We start from the raw sequence: 16,776 nt of genomic DNA, 5'->3' as shown, positions 1-16,776 counted from the left end.
CAATTTATGATAAAAACTCTCAAGAAAGCAGATACACAGGGAATGTATCTCAAACTAATAAAGGTCATATACAAAACACCTACAGTCAACATCATATTCAACAGTAAAAAATATTTTGTCCAATATCAGTAACAAGACAAGGATGCCCATTCCCACCACTTTTATTCAGGAGCGTATTGAAGGTCCTAGCCACAGCAACTGAACAATAATAAGAAATAAAAGGCATACAAATCAGAAAGGAAAAAGTTAAACTGTCCCTGTTTACAGATTACCTGACACTATACATGAAATCCTAAAGACACCACCATAAAACCTATCAGAATAAATGAATTCATTATGCTGCAGGATATAAAATTAATACAAAGAAATCTGTTGCATTTCTATACACTATCAATGAACCATTAGAAACCATTAGAAAAAATTCAGAAAAAAAAAATCCAATCACAATTGCATCAAAAAGAATAAAATGCCAAGGAATAAATCTAACCAAGGAAGTGAAAGATCCATACACTGAAAACTAGAGGCCACTGATGAAAGAAACTGAAGACGACACAAATAGAAAAATATACTACAGATTGGAAGAATCAGTACTGTTAAAATGACCATACTACCCAAGGTAATTTACAGATTTAATGCAATCCCTATCAAAATACTATCATATTTTTCACAGAACTAGAACAAATAATCCTAAAATTTGTAAAGCAGCACAAAAGACTCTGAAAATCAAACAATCTTGAGGAAAAAAAAAAAAAATCCTGGTGGTATCGTGCTCCCTGATTTCAAAGTACACTACAAAGCTACAGTCATCAAAATTGTATGGTACCAGGACAAAAACAGACACACATCAATGGAACAGAATAGAGAGCCCAGAAATAAAGCAACATTTATATGTTAGTCTATGACAAGAAGGCAATAATATACAGTTGGGCAAAGACAGCCTCTTCAGTAATGGTACTGAGAAACCTGGATACATGCAAAAGAATCAAACTGAACTACTTTCTCACACTATATACAGAAATGAATTCAAATTCAAACCCTTAAATTTACATTTAAAGGCTTAAATGTAAAACCTGAAGAAAAACCCTACACGAAAACATAGCTTGTATGCTTTGACGTTGATCTTAGCACTATGTATTTTTTTGGATACGTCTCCTCAGGCAAGAGAAACAAAAACAAAACCAAAGCAGGGAAACTATCAACAAAAAAGGTATACAGGAACTCTCTGTACTATTGTTACAAACTTTAAGTCTAAAATTATTTTTAACTTAAAATTAAATCAATCAGTAGCCAAATTCCAACTCTTATACTCCAAAAGAAAGTAATAATGAGTCACCATTGCCACTGTAAAATCTTTACATCTTACACTACATTAGATTCTCCTTCCAAAGAATTCATTATTTATCAAGGAGAGTCATAAAAATGGATAAAGGGGGTCAAAAGGTACAAACTTTCAGTGATAAAATAAACTGCATATTTGAAAGTTGCTAAGAGAGTAGACCACCTGATGTGAAGAACTGACTCTTTGGAAGAGATCCTGATACTGGGAAAGATTGAAGGTGGGAAGAGAAGGAGACGACAGAGGATGAGATGGTTGGATGGCATCACCGATGAAATGGACATGAGTTTGGGTAAACTCCAGGAGTTGGTGATGGACAGGGAGGCCAGGCATGCTGCAGTCCATGGATCGCAGAGTAGGACATGACTGAGCGACTGAACTGAACTGAACTGAAGAGAGTAGAGTCAAAAGCTCTCATCACAAGAGAAAAAATTCTTCTGTAACTATATTAAGGTTACAGATGTTAACTAGACCTATTGGGGTATCATTTTGCATTGTATATAAATATCAAATCATTATGCTGCCGTACACCTGAAATTAATATAAGGTTATATGTCAACTATACCTCAATAAATATATTAAAAAAGAATCTATGTTTTGCTAAAGCAATGGTAACTGTTGCATTTTTTTTTTAGTGATTTCTTCCCTTTGAGGGTTTGCATTAAAGATTCAATTTCAAGTGTATTAAGCATAATATATATGCTTTGTTTGTTAACTACTCAGGTACCTTCAATATTGTGGAAAGTAAAACCTTGGTGCATTGCTGACAGAAATGTAAAATAGTTGAAACTGCTATGGAAAACAGTTTGGCAATTCCTCAAAAAGTTAAACACAAAAAACTACCATAAGAGCCAGCAATTCCATTCCTAGGTATACATCCAAAAGAATGAAAAGCAGAAACTAGATTTGATAGGCAATGACACCCCACTCCAGTACTCTTGCCTGGAAAATCCCATGGATGGAGGAGCCTGGTGGGCTGCAGTCCATGGGGTCGCTAAGAGTCGTGTCCGACTGAGCAACTTCACTTTCACTTCTCACTTTCATGCATTGGAGAAGGAAATGGCAACCCACTCCAGTGTTCTTGCCTTGAGAATCCCAGGATCAGGGGAGCCTGGTGGGCTGCCGTCTATGCGGTCAACACACAGTCGGACACGACTGAAGTGACTTAGCATAGCATAGCATAGCATACCAATGTTCACGGTAACACTATTCACAGTAGCCAAAAAGAAACACAAGTATCCATCAACAAAAGAATGGATAACAGATAAGTTAAAATGGCATACACATACAGTTCAGGGTTTCCCAAGTGGCACTAGTGGTAAAGAACCCGCCTGCCAATACAGGAGACGTGAGAATCAGGTTCGAAGCCTTGGTCGGGAAGATGCCCTGGAGGAGGTCATGGCAACCCACTCCAGTATTCTTGCCAGGAAAATCCCATGGACAGAGGAGCCTAGTGGGCTACAGTCCATAGGGTCGCAAAGAGTTGGACACAACCAAAGCAACTCTGCATGCATGCATGCATACATACAATTCAGTCATAAAATGAAATTTTGATGGAACCTGAAAGCACTATTCTTAGTGAAATGTCAGAAAACAAATATTGTATGATTATACGAAGGATCTAGTGTAGATAATTCTCAGAAACAGTATTAATAGAATAGAGGTTAGTAAGGCCTGGGGGAGAAGGGGATGAGAAAATATTATTTAACAGGTACAGATTTTATACTGGGGATGATAAAAAGTTTTGGGTAGAGATAAGCAGTGATGGTTATATAACCTTATGAATGTATTTAATGCCACTGAATCATACACTTATAAAAGGTTAAAATGATAAATTTTTTATATACATATTAACACAATTTTTTTAAAAACTGACCTGCCAAGTAACACATTTACATAGACGAATAAACCATACACATCTTTTAAGATGTTTTCTAGAGCAGCTTTAGATGCACAGAAAAATTGACAAGAATGTACAGAGCTTTTCTATACACCACTTGCCCCAACACATGCATAATAGCCTCCCCATTAACAACACCCCCAATCAGAGTGGTACATCTGTTACAAATGACAAACCTACACTGACAATTTGCACAGACTTCTAAAAATAATTTCTATCCCTCTATTGAGAATCTCTGTTGCATCATGGTCACTGTATTTTTTTCCTTTAGTTCTTTGAATCTACTATAGAGTACTTCAAATACTTTGAAGTATTTTTCTACTAAATCCGAAATCTTGATCCATTCAAAGACAGTTCCTATTTTCTATTGTTCTCCCTGTATGTGAGTCATACTTCCCTGTTACTTTGCATGTTCAGTAAGCTTTGGTTGAAAACTGGACATTTTTAGACAATCTAGTACAGAAACTCTGGGTTCTACTTAATTGTTCTGGTTCTTTGTAAATTTCAGTTCAGTTCAGTTTGGTAGCTCAGTTGTGTCCGACTCTTTGTGACCCCATGAACCGTAGCACGCCAGGCCTCCTTGTCCATCACCAACTCCCGGAGTCCACCCAAACCCACATCCATTGTGTGGGTGATGCCATCCAACCATGTCATCCTCTGTCATCCCCTTCTCCTCCTGCCCTCAATCTTTCCCAGCAACAGGGTCTTTTCCAATGAGTCAGCTCTCCACATCAGGTGGCCAAAGTATTGGAGTTTCTGCTTCAACATCAGTCCTTCCAATGAATGCCCAGGACTGATCTCCTTTAGGATGGACTGGTTGGATCTCCTTGAAGTCCAAGGGACTCTCAAGAGTCTTCTCAACACCACAGTTCAAAAGTATTAATTCTTCAGCCCTCAGCTTTCTTTATAGTCCAACTATCACATCCATACAGGACTACTGGAAAAACCATAGCCTTGACTAGACAGAACTTTGTTGGCAAAGTAATGCCTCTGCTTTTTAATATGCTGTCTAAACTTAGCTAGACTTAAACTGCAGACTCTCTCCTCTTGTAGTATGCAGTCACTGCTATGTCTGTTCAGCTTTTTCTTTTCTTAATTTTAATTTTTTCCTTTCTTAATTTTAATTTTTTCCTAGGGGTCTCACCTGTGAGTTCAGATATGTTTCTATCAGGTCAATCTCTCTAACTTTTTGCAAGGTTAGGAGACTCATTCCATAACTTTCCTTTCCTTTTTTATTTTTTTTCCCCCTTGAGTAATCTTGGAACACTTCTTTGTTTCCCTTGAGTAATCCTGGAACATTACTGTGTTTCATAACACTGGAACACAATGTTTTGATTAGGCTTCCAGTAGAAGAAAAATGAGAAACAAGAAAGCTAAAAACTCATCAGAGGAGCTTCTCTGGTGGGCTAGTGGTTGGGAATCCAGCTATCAATGCAGTGGACATGGGTTCAACCCCTGGTCCAAGAGGATCCCACATGCCATGGAGCAACTAAGCCTTTGTGCCACAACTACTAAGTCTGTGTGTGCCTAGAGCACATGCTCCACAAGAGAAACCACCCCAACTAGAGTAGTCTCCACTCACTACAACTAGAGAAAGCCCGTGTGAAGCAATGAAGATCCAGCAGTCACAAATAAATTTAAAAATCTTTAAAAAGCTCAGCAGAGAAAAAAAGAAAAAGTTAAAGTGTCAGTCACTCAGTCATGTCCGACTCTTTGCAACCCCATGGACTGTAGCCACCAGACTCCTCTGTCCATGGGATTTCCCAGACAAAACACTGGAGTAGGTCACCATTCCCTTCTCCAGGGGTTCTTCCCCAGCCAGAGATTGAACACTCAGGTCTTCTGCATTGCAGGCGGATTCTTTACCATCTGAGCTACCAGGGAAGAGAAAAAAATCAATCAATAGTACCTTCAAATTTGCCTTTCGGATTGATGAATAGTCACCAAGAGAGAAGCTGACCACAAGCAGATAAAGGATTCAGGAGGTAAAGGAGGACGTTAAAAAGACAATAAAACTGCCCCTCTCAAAATAATTAAAAATCACCATGAACAAAGGAAAAAAATCAATGTGTTAGAAGAAGGAAAAGGAACACCTCACTGGAAGTATTTATTACATGCAATAGGAAAACAAAGACTGTAATATTGTTCATTTCAGTATAATTCATTATTATGTGATACGGAAATATAAATATGAAGCTCACTGCAGATGGTGATTGCAGCCATGAAACTAAAAGACGCTTACTCCTTGGAAGGAAAGTTATGACCAACCTAGATAGCATATTAAAAAGCAGAGATATTACTTTGTCAACAAAAGTCCATCTAGTCAAGGCTATGGTTTTTCCAATAGCCATGTATGGACGTGAGAGGTGGACTGTGAAGTAAGCTGAGCACTGAAGAATTGATGCTTTTGAACTGTGGTGTTGGAGAAGACTCTTGAGAGTCCCTTGGACTTCAAGGAGATCCAACCAGTCTATCCTAAAGGAGACCAGTCCTGGGTATTCTTGGAAGGACTGATGTTGAAGCTGAAACTCCAATACTTTGGCCACCTGATGTGAAGAGCTGACTCATTTGAAAAGACCGTGATGCTGGGAAAGATTGAGGGCAGGAGAAGGGGATGACAGAGGATAAGATGGTTGGATGGCATCACCAACTCAATGGACATGGGTTTGGGTGGACTCCGGCAGTTGGTGATGGACAGGGAGGCCTGGCATGCTGCGGTTTATGGAGTTGCAAAGAGTTGGACACGACTGAGCGACTGAACTGAACTGAATGGAGCTCTACTCTATTACTCACCTGACCTTAAAAATACATAAAAGAGAATAACTATTTAAATCACAAAGTTGTTTTATGTGGTAAATAAAAACATATATGAAAAAGCACTGTGTAACCTGTGAACTCTTTTAAAATAATGCTGAATTTACTCAAAGAGAATAAACAAGTGGTTGCCAGAGGAGAGGAGAGGGGTGGGAAGATAAGGAGAAAAGGTGAAGGAATAAAGAGTTACAAATTTCCAGTTACAAAATAAATGTCTTACCGGTATGAAATGTACAGTGTGAGGAATATAGTTGATAATTATGTAATATCTTTGTCTAGTGACACCTGATGCAAAGACCTGACTTATTGGAAAAGACCCTGATGCTCGGAAAGATTGAGGACAAGAGGAGAAGAGTGCAACAGAGCATGAGATGGTTGGATGGCATCATCGACTCAAAGGACATGAGTTTGGGCAAACTCTAGGAGATGGCGAAGGACAGGGAAGCCTGAACGGCTGCAGTCACAAAGAGTCAGACATGACTTTATGACTAAATGACAATAGTAACTGGTAACACTGGTAACTAGACTTACTGTGGTGATTGTTTTCTAATGTATAGAAGTATCAAATCACTATTTGGACACCAGGAACTAACACAGTGTTGAAGGTCGATTATAGTTCACCCAACAAAGAAAAAGATAAGGTTTTTGGTTACCAGAGGTGAGGAGTGGTGAGAGGGGGAACTGGATGAAGATGGTCTAAAGGTACAAACTTCCAGTTATAAGATAAATTTAAGTACCAGGGATGTAATGTACAATATAATGTAATTAGCACTGCTGTATATTATAGATGAAAGTTGTTAACAAAGTAAATCCTGGCAGTTTCCTGATGGCCTGTTTGTTAGTAGGATCCCAAGCTTTCACTGCTATGGCCCATATTCAATTCCTGGTCGGGGAACTGAGATTCCATAAGCTTCAGCACAGCATAAATAAATTAATAAATAAATAAAATAAAACTTAAAGAGTTCTCATCATAAGGAAAAAAATTTTTTTTATTTTTTTAATCTATATGAGATGACATATTACTACAAATTTATCAGAATAATCATTTCATGGTATATGTAAGTCAAATCATTATGCTGTATTTAAACTTATACAGTGCTGTATGTCAATTATATCTCAATAAAACTGGAAAAAATTAAAGTACATTACATATTTTTAAAAATAAATGAAAAAACCTAATGTTATACTAGACTATCTTAGAATATATTCTCTCAGTACATAAGCACTAAGAGAACTATAAATTTTTAATTCGGGACAAATATAAACATAGTTAAAAAATTAATGTGCTTTGATGTTCTTTGAAGAAAACATCTATCAGAGGGTAATGATAACATTCTTGTTTTTCTTGTGGAAAATAAATCAAACATTTAGAAAGCTCTGATGTGGTTTTTTTTTAATTGGTCACTCATCTTTGGAGACTTAATTAAGATTAAGAAAAAAACTCCCTCTTGAGATATATCATTTTTGCTCAACTTTGAACATATGATTAGCTTGCACAGTAATTTGTAAATCAGTTAGCGTCCCACATATCTTAGGAATAAACTACTTCAAAGAATAAACAGATTTTCTAGATTAACAAGAAAGAACAAATTAACTTAGTGTCTTAAGAATATGATACTTTTGATATGCACAAGGAATTAAATTTGAAGACTATCTAAATTTTTATCCTAAAAATTATCATCAATAATCTAGCTTATTTTAAATTTACCCAAACAGATTTCTAAGTGTCAATACCAACTCAACAATCTCAATTATTATCAAGTAATTGTTTTGGGAATTACCAGGTTTCACTTTTACCTATAAAACGTGCAGGCTGATTTACCCTGCTGCTGAGGCAGACCAGACCACAATGACGTACATGAGACCCAGATGTAAAAGCAAGTATCTATGAAGGGCAGGCAGTTAATCAGAGATGAATGAAGCAGGATGGACTGGGAGCAAGGATGACCTGGACAGATCATACCCAATCTATAGGCACAACCAATACTCAGGATGGTGGCCCCAAAGCTGCTACATCTCCCCATTCTTACAGAAACCAGAAATCTGGATTCTGATATAAAACATCTTCATTTTTAACTATTAGCAACTAATTTCAAACTGGTAAAATATAGTTTTAAACAAAACTGTGGGCTGCCAGCTTGTGGCCCCTGTGTTCTTCTCAAACACCTACAGTCTTCCCTGCTTCACTTTCTCATGTTTTCATTCCCATCACCTTTTTCTCCTGAATATTCAAGCCTAAAGAATACAGAAAAGGTTAAGACATGGAATAAGGAAACAAGATGTTATTAAAGGATACAAAGTTGTAATCAGAAGATGAATAAATGCTGGAGATGTAATGCACAGCACTGTGATATAGTCAACAATACTATATTACATACTTCAAACTTGCTAACATACTACATCTTAAAACTTCTCAGCACAGAAAGGAAATGATAATTAGGTGACAACAGCTAACGACTACCAGGGATAATCATACTGAGTATATAAATGTATCAAATCAACAGGCTGTATACCTTAAACTTACATAATATTGTACACCGACCAAATGTATCTCAATTTACGTAAAAAAGGAGCTGTGTGCATGCTAAGTCACTTCAGTTGTGCATGTCTGACTCTTTGAGACCCTATGGACTGCAGCCTACCAGTCTCCCGTCCCTGAGATTCTCTAGGCAAGAATACTGGAATGGGTTGCCATGCCCTTCTCCAAAGAATCATCCCAACCCAGAGATTGAACCCATGTCTCTTATGTCTCCTGCATTGGCAGGTGGGCCCTTTACCACTAGTACCACCTGGGAATCCCAAAAAAGGAGCTAGAAAATACTAATGCTCAGGCATCCTGTTACTAAGCTTGAAGTAAACATACTTCTTTATGGTCCAACTCTCACATCCATACGTGACTACTGGAAAAGCCATAGCTTTGACTATACTTAGCTTTATCAGTCAAGTAATGTCTCTGCTTTTTAATATGGTGCCTAGGTTGGTCATAGCTTTTCTTCCAAGGAGCAAGAGTCTTTTAATTTCATGGCCGTAGTCACAATCTGCAGTGATTTTGGAGCCCATGAAAGGAAAGTTTGTCACTGTTTCCACTGTTTCCCCATCTATTTGCCATGAAGTGATGGCACCAGATGCCATCATCTTAGTTTTTGGAATGCTGAGTTTTAAGCCAGCTTTTTCACTCTACTCTTTCACTTTCATCAAGAGGCTCTTAAGTTCTTCTCTTTCTGCCATAAGGATGGTGTCATCTGCATATCTGAGGTTATTGATATTTGTCCCAGCAATATGATTCCATCTTGTGCTTCATCCAAGCCCAGCATTTTGCAGGATGTACTCTGCATACATAACTTAAAAAAGCAGGGTGACAATATACAGCCTTGACATACTCCTTTCCCAATTTGGAACCAGTCCATTATTCCATGTCCAGTTCCAACTGCTGCTTCTTGACCTGCATACGGACTTCTTAGGAGGCAGGTCAGGTGGTCTGGTATTTTCATCTCTTTCAGAATTTTCCAGTTTGTTGTGATCCACATAGTCAAAGGCTTTGGCGTAGTCAATAAAGCAGAAGTAGATGTTTTTCTGGAACTCTCTTGCTTTTCTGATGATCCATCGGATGTTGGCAATTTGATCTCTGGTTCCTCTGCCTTTTCTAAAATCAGTTTGAACATCTGGAAGTTCTCAGTTCACATACTGTTGAATCCTAGTTTGGAGAATTTTGAGCATAATTTTGCTAGCCTGTGAGATGAGTGCAGTTGTGTGGTAGTTTGAACATTCATTGGCATTGCCTTTCTTTGGGATTGGAATGAAAACTGACCTTTTCCAGTCCTGTGGCCACTGCTGAGTTTCCCAAATTTGCTGGCATATTGAGTGCAGCACTTTCACAGCATCACCTTTTAGGGTTTGAAATAGCTCAACTGGAATTCCATCACTTCCACTAGCTTTGTTCACAGTGATGCTTCCTAAGGCCCACTTGACTGCATTCCAGGATTGGTTCTAGGTGAGTGATCACACCATCGTGGTTATCTGGATCATTAAGATCTTTTTTGTATAGTTCTTCTGTTCATTCTTGCCACCTCTTCTTCACATCTTCTGCTTCTGTTAGGTTCATACCGTTTCTGTCCTTTATTGTGCCCATCTTTGCATGAAATGTTCCCTTGGTATCTCTAATTCACTTGGTATCTAATTTTCTTTTCTGTGACGGTTAGACCATAAAGAAAGCTGAGCACCAAAGAATTGATGCTTTTGAACTGTGGTGTTGGAGAAGACTCTTGAGAGTCACTTGGACTGCCAGGAGATCAAGCCAGTCAATCCTAAAGGAGATCAGTTCATTGGCAGGACTGATGCTAAAGCTGAAACTCCAATACTTTGGCCACCTGATGCGAAGAACTGACTCACTGGAAAAGACCCTGAAGCTGGGAAAGATTGAAGGCAGGAGAAGAAGGGGACAACAGAGAATGAGATGTTTGGATGGCATCATCATGGACATGAGCAAGCTTCCGGAACTGGTAATGGACAGAGAAGCCTGAGGTGCTGTAGTCCATGGGGTCGCAAAGGCTCAGACATGAATAAGCAACTGAATTGAAACATACTTCAGCTTAAAAAGTATGAAAACAGAGCTACTCCTGCAGCTTTAGTAGCTCCACTTCAACTAGTGACTACATCCACTCCGCAATCAAAAGAATAAGGCTTCTTCAGCAAGCGTGGAGGGTACAGCAAAGAGTCAAGCCCTTGCAGGAGCTTGGGAGCCAAGCGGACTGGAGCCAGAAACCCTGCTCTGCTACCTGATTGTTACCTCCACCTTTTCATCCTTTAAAAGCTAATGATATCATCAACTCCAGAAGGCTGTTATGGGACATAAATAAAATAACAAATATAAAACACCTCATCTCAGTGGATAACCTGCTAATGACCAGTATCTAATAAATGGGTGCTATTTATATTGATGTGGTTTCACACAATCCTTACAACTTTGTACTTTTGAAAGAAAAAAGCACTGGAGAGAGAAAAATTATGTCTCAGGGCCTATCTGTGTCAGTTTATGTATATGTTGTCCCTGCTGTCTTCCTCCCTCAGACACATTAAAAAATTCTCTGTACTTATTTTTATGACCAATGATTTGCAAGTGATTTCCAACTCTTGTCCTCAGGCAGGAATATCCACAGAAGACATAAAAATATAATTAAGATGTTTGGCATCTTTACTATAATGAGGCTCTAACTCTTCCCAGGCAAGCCTTTACCACTGTATCACTATTCAGTTTGCATTTTTCTTAATAAAACAGAGCATAAATTATGATAGCTAAAAGCCACCCACAGAAGTCAAATTGACACCTTTATTCAAAAAAAAAACTTCAGTGGCTATTTTGTCGGGCTCTAGTGCTTTAGGCTCAAACTTCCTGCTGCTGCTTAGTCCCTCAGTCATGTCTGACTCTTTTCAACCCCATGGACTATAGTCCACCAAGTTCCTCTGTCCATGGGATTTTTCAGGCAAGAATTCTGGAATGGGCTGCCATTTCCTTCTCCAGCAGATCTTCGTGACCCCGGGATCCAACTCATATCTCCTGGATTGCAGGCAGATTCTTTATCTGCTAAGCCAAAGAGGAAGATTAGAAAAGTGAAAGTGGTTAGACGCTCAGTCATGTCCTACTCTCTGCAACCCCATGGACTGCAGTCCACCAGGAATTCTAACTTCCTAACACAGCTTATTTGGCCCTTCCCAACAGAACCACCATCAACCTCTGCAGCCTCACCTCTCCTTCCTTTCTGCCAAGCTCTCCAAATACACTCTACAGATACAGTGTACTCCTGTACATGCTGTTCCTTTTAACAGGGACATACTTTTTACAAAATTTGTAACCTGCAATACCAAACTAGTACAGATCTTTTGAAAGATATTTCATTCATATTTTGTTGTGGAATCCAGAGTCGCAAAACACACCTCAGAAGACGCTCAAGACAGTGGAGTACAGCTTATTATGCCAGCAGGTCCAAGAGGAATCAGTTCCCAACAAGGACCCTGATGTTTCTGAGAGGCCCATTTTTATACCCCACCCCCAAATGACTGGTTACATGTTAGCAACCTCCTTGTTGTATATGACTGAGTTTTATAACAAGTAGGTGCTCAGAGAACAAACAATTAAAGTTAAGGGGGAGGGGGGACAATGGTTATACATCAAGGGGGTATGTCTCCTTGGTTAATCTAACAGGGGCAGCCTGACCTCAACTACAATCTCCATTTGCCATCTTTAAGGAGGGAAGTCTCCAGGAGACCTGGTTTCCATTAGCAACGGTTTCCTCACTCTTGGGCAGAGTTCAGGCCCAGTTTACATCCTATCCTTAAGACGGATGACAGGCCTCAAGATGGAGTCTCTCCTGCTTTCCTCACACTGGCCCCAACATTTAAGATATGCTCTATTTCTAACAAGCAAGATTCTGCTGAGAATTTAAATTGAGTCTACACTTCCTGAACAAAACCAATCTCTAGAACTCTTTGCTGTTGCTGCTGCTAAGTCGTTTCAGTCGTGTCTGACTCTGTGCGACCCCATAGACGGCAGCCCACCAGGCTCCCCCGTCCCTGGGATTCTCCAGGCAAGAACACTGGAGTGGGTTGCCATTTCCTTCTCCAATGCATGAAAGTAAAAAGTGAAAGTGAAGTCGCTCAGTTGTGTCCAACCCTTCGCAACCCCATGGACTGCAGCCTACCAGGCTCCTCCATCCATGGGATTTTCCAGGCAAGAGTACTGGAGTGGGGTGCCATTGCCTTCTCCCTAGAATTCTTTAGGCAGTGACAAGTATAGTAATGTATTTAAATGAATAGTGTTTTAAGTATTAAAAAAGGGCCAAATAATTGTGACGTACTGATCACTCAAACCTAAAAATGCATTTCAATTTTAAAAACTATTATAAGCATAACAGTAAAGAAGTTCACTCAGGCAACTAGTTGAGACCCTAACAGCCTAATGAAATAAAATATAAAGAGCTATAAATTAGTTTATATTTTATTGGTAACACCTAAATATTCTATTTCTAGAACTGTATCCTAACCAATTAAAACAAAATGCATAACATGTCAAGGGAAGAAGAGTCTTTAAAAGGTAGAAAATGTCACCAGAAAAAGCAAAACACAGAAATGTGACAGTGAATTACAATTCTCAAATATTAACTAAATAAAACTGAAAACAAGCTAAAATCCAGTACATTTTTAAATAGTAGATCAGGTTAGAGGGTAGAGAGGAATGAAAAGGCAGAGCCAAGAGGATTTTTAAGGCAGTGAAAACACTCTGCATGAAACTATAATAGCAGATAAATGTTATTACAAATTTGTCCAAACTTCAAGTATGTACAATGCCAACAGTGAACCCTAATCTAAACTATGGACTTTTAAGTGATAATGATGTGTCACCCGAGTCCATCAATTGTAACAAACGTACCACTCTGGTAGGGGATGTTGATAACTGAGAAGCTATGCATGTGGTGGGGGGATGGAGGGGGCAGAGGCCATATGGGAAAGCTCTGTACCTTCCTCTCAAGTTTGTTATCAATCTAAAAGTGCTTTAAAACACAAAGCCTATAATGGGGCAAGAAGAAACCCATCAGAAACATTATAAAATTTTGCTAACCACAGAAGACTAATTTTTAAACTATTTCCACTAGCAGTTCTGAGTAAACTAAAAACTATATGATAAAGCTAGCATAATTTAGCTCTGGATTTATATTTGAAACATTTTTCTTTCAGCGTTCTAGTAGACCTCTTTGCCACATTTTTAAGTGTTATCATCTAACAACTTTAGACAACTTATTTAAATAAATTGTATTCACATACCCTCTCTTCCAAACAGTCTCTTCTAGATACAAACTACTCACCTTTGTGAAAGGTCTACGGAATATCTACTACACATATACAGTCAGAAAATATAAAAAGACCCTTACACTCAAGATTATGACTCCGAGGTCTTTTGATTCAGCCCTGGGAAAAGGTCAAATGGTAAAGAAAAGCAACCAGTCTGTCTTTCTGTTCCCCTTCTTGAAATACTTTTCTCTTGGTTGAATCAGTCTTATCTATCTTTCTTTCTTTCTTTCTTTCTTTTTTTTTTTGTGCTTCACCAGTGTCACTTTTTTCTTTTTTTTTTTTAATTTTATTTTTTAACTTTCCAATATTGCATTGGTTTTGCCATTTATCAAAATGAATCCGCCACAGGTATCCATGTGTTTCCCATCCTGAACCCTCCTCCCTCCCCATACCATCCCTCTGGATCATCCCAGTGCACCAGCCCCAAGCATCCAGTATCGTGCATCGAACCTGGACTGGCGACTCGTTTCATATATGATATTATACATGTTTCAATGCCATTCTCCCAAATCATCCCACCCTCTCCCTCTCCCACAGAGTCCAAAGGACTGTTCTATACATCAGTGTCTCTTTTGCTGTCTCGTATACTGGGTTATTGTTGCCATCTTTCTAAATTCCATATATATGTGTTAGTATACTGTATTGGTATTTTTCTTTCTGGCTTACTTCACTCTGTATAATAGGCTCCAGTTTCTTCAGAAATCTTTCCTGACACCATCCTGCTATTTTCTATTACAGCATCCTACGTCTCTCCTTCATTGCTGTTCTTTTGTGTTTTTTTTCAACCTGTAATTACATATTTGGTTGCTTTTTTACTGGTTTATCATCTGTAACCAACAACAAACTAAACAGTCTATATGGATAAAGCCTCCAACCGTATTAACAGTAATTAGCAAAGTACTCCATACACAATGATTAAATGAAGACATTCATCTCTTACTCCAAAGAAGAGTCTGATGTAGAGAGACCAATGTAGAGGTGACAACCTCTACATGAAAAATGGTAACATCATCTGTGGGAAGTGTATGGGATTAGAACAAGAGAATCTAGACAAAAGACCTTGAGGTGGCCCAACACTGACACTTTGAATAGAACAGGCAAAGAAGACTAGGATAGAAAAGTCAGATAAATCACAGAGAAATGAAAGAAAGAATGTTTCAAGGATTATTTCAATTGTAGAATTCTCCCAAGAGGTCCAGTAAAAATTGAAAGGCTCCATTAGCTTTCATTCCATTAAGGTTAATGGTGGGACTTCCCTGGTGGTCCAGTGGCTAAGATTACCCACTCACAATGCAGGGAGCCCAGGTTCAACCCCTGGTCAGGGAAATAGATTCCACATGTCACAATTAAGAGTTTGCATGCCACAACTAAAGATAACATATGCCACAACAAAGATCAAAGATTCCTCATGCTGCAACTAAGACCCTGAATAGCCAAATATAATAAAAATAAATACACATTTCTTAAAGCCTATGTTAACATTACAACAGAAAAGAAAGTTTATTTTAAAAAATGGTACATCTGTACAACATGAGATTCAAGCAAGCAGGGAGAACAGTCCTCACAATCGTGAAAGTCACTCAGTCGTGTCCCACTCTTTGTGACCCCATGAATCCAAGCACGCCAGGCCTCCCTGTCGATCACCAGCTCCCGGAGTTTACTCAAACTCATGTCCATGGAGTCGGTGATGCCATCCAGCCATTTCATCCTCTGTCATCCCCTTCTCCTCCTACCCCCCAAATCCCTCCCAGCATCAGGGTCTTTTCCAATGAGTCAACTCTTCGCATGAGGTGGCCAAAGTACTGGAGTTTCAACTTTAGCATCAGTCCTTCCAATGAACACCCAGGACTGATCTTTAGGATGGACTGGTTGGATCTCCTTGCAATCCAAGGAACTCTCCAAGACTCTTCTCCAACACCACAGTTCAAAAGCATCAATTCTTCAGCACTCAGCTTTCTTCACAGTCCAACTCTCACATCCATACATGACCACTGGAAAAACCATAGCCTTTACTAGACGGACCTTTGTTAGCAAAGTAATATTTCTTCTTTTGAATATGCTATCTAGGTTGGTCATAACTTTCCTTCCAAGGAGTAAGCGTCTTTTGATTTCATGGCTGCAATCACCATCTGCCGTGATTTTGGAGCCCAAAAAAGTAAAGTCTGACACGGTTTCCACTCTTTCCCCATCTATTTCCCATGAAGGGATGAGACCAGATGCCATGATCTTAGTTTTCTGAATGTTGAGCTTTAAGCCAACTTTTTCACTCTCCTCTTTCACTTTCATCAAGAGCCTTTTTAGTTCCTCTTCACTTTCTGCCATAACTAAATCGGGCAGACAATGTTAATTGCTGTTTCCCTTGTGGCTCAGAGGTTAAAGCGTCTGCCTCCAATGCGGGAGGCCCGGGTTCGATTCCTGGGTAGGGAAGATCCCCTGGAGAAGGAAACAGTAACCCACTCCAGTATTCTTGCCTGGAGAATCCCATGGACAGAGAAGCCTGGTACCCCGTCACAGTCCACGGGGTCACAAAGAGTCGGACACGACTGAGCGACTTCACTCACATTCACTCAGTTTAATAAACAGTCTCCTCATTAGACTATAAGTGGCCCAGTGAGCTCAGATACATTTCTATGCATTCCTGCTGCTGCTAAGTCGCTTCAGTCGTGTCCGACTCTGTGCAACCCCAGAGACGGCAGCCCACCAGGCTCCCCAGTCCCTGGGATTCTCCAGGCAAGAACACTGGAGTGGGTTGCCATTTCCTTCTCCAATGCATGAAAGTGAAAAATGAAAGTGAAGTCGCTCAGTCGTGTCCGACTCTTAGCGACTCCATGGACTGCAGCCCACCAGGCTCCTCCGTCCATGGGATTTTCCAGGCAAGAACAGC

General features: G+C 39.4%; 1 protein-coding gene and 1 non-coding gene across 2 annotated transcripts in view; one reads left to right on the top strand and one right to left on the bottom strand.

Annotated features, from left to right (window-relative positions):
• The window catches only part of DTWD2 (DTW domain containing 2), a 107,880-nt gene that overhangs the window by 90,194 nt on the left and 910 nt on the right, over window positions 1-16,776 (bottom strand). The window lies entirely within an intron of this gene.
• Window positions 16,248-16,319, top strand: TRNAW-CCA (transfer RNA tryptophan (anticodon CCA)). Its single transcript has one exon. It is a non-coding gene; the product is annotated as a tRNA-Trp (tRNA).

Source organism: Bos indicus, chromosome 7 (assembly GCF_029378745.1).
Source record: "Bos indicus isolate NIAB-ARS_2022 breed Sahiwal x Tharparkar chromosome 7, NIAB-ARS_B.indTharparkar_mat_pri_1.0, whole genome shotgun sequence".
In the NCBI taxonomy this organism is placed as follows: Eukaryota; Metazoa; Chordata; class Mammalia; order Artiodactyla; family Bovidae; genus Bos; species Bos indicus.
The sequence above is the reverse complement of the archived record's forward strand: the minus strand, read 5'-3'. Positions and strand labels throughout refer to the sequence as shown.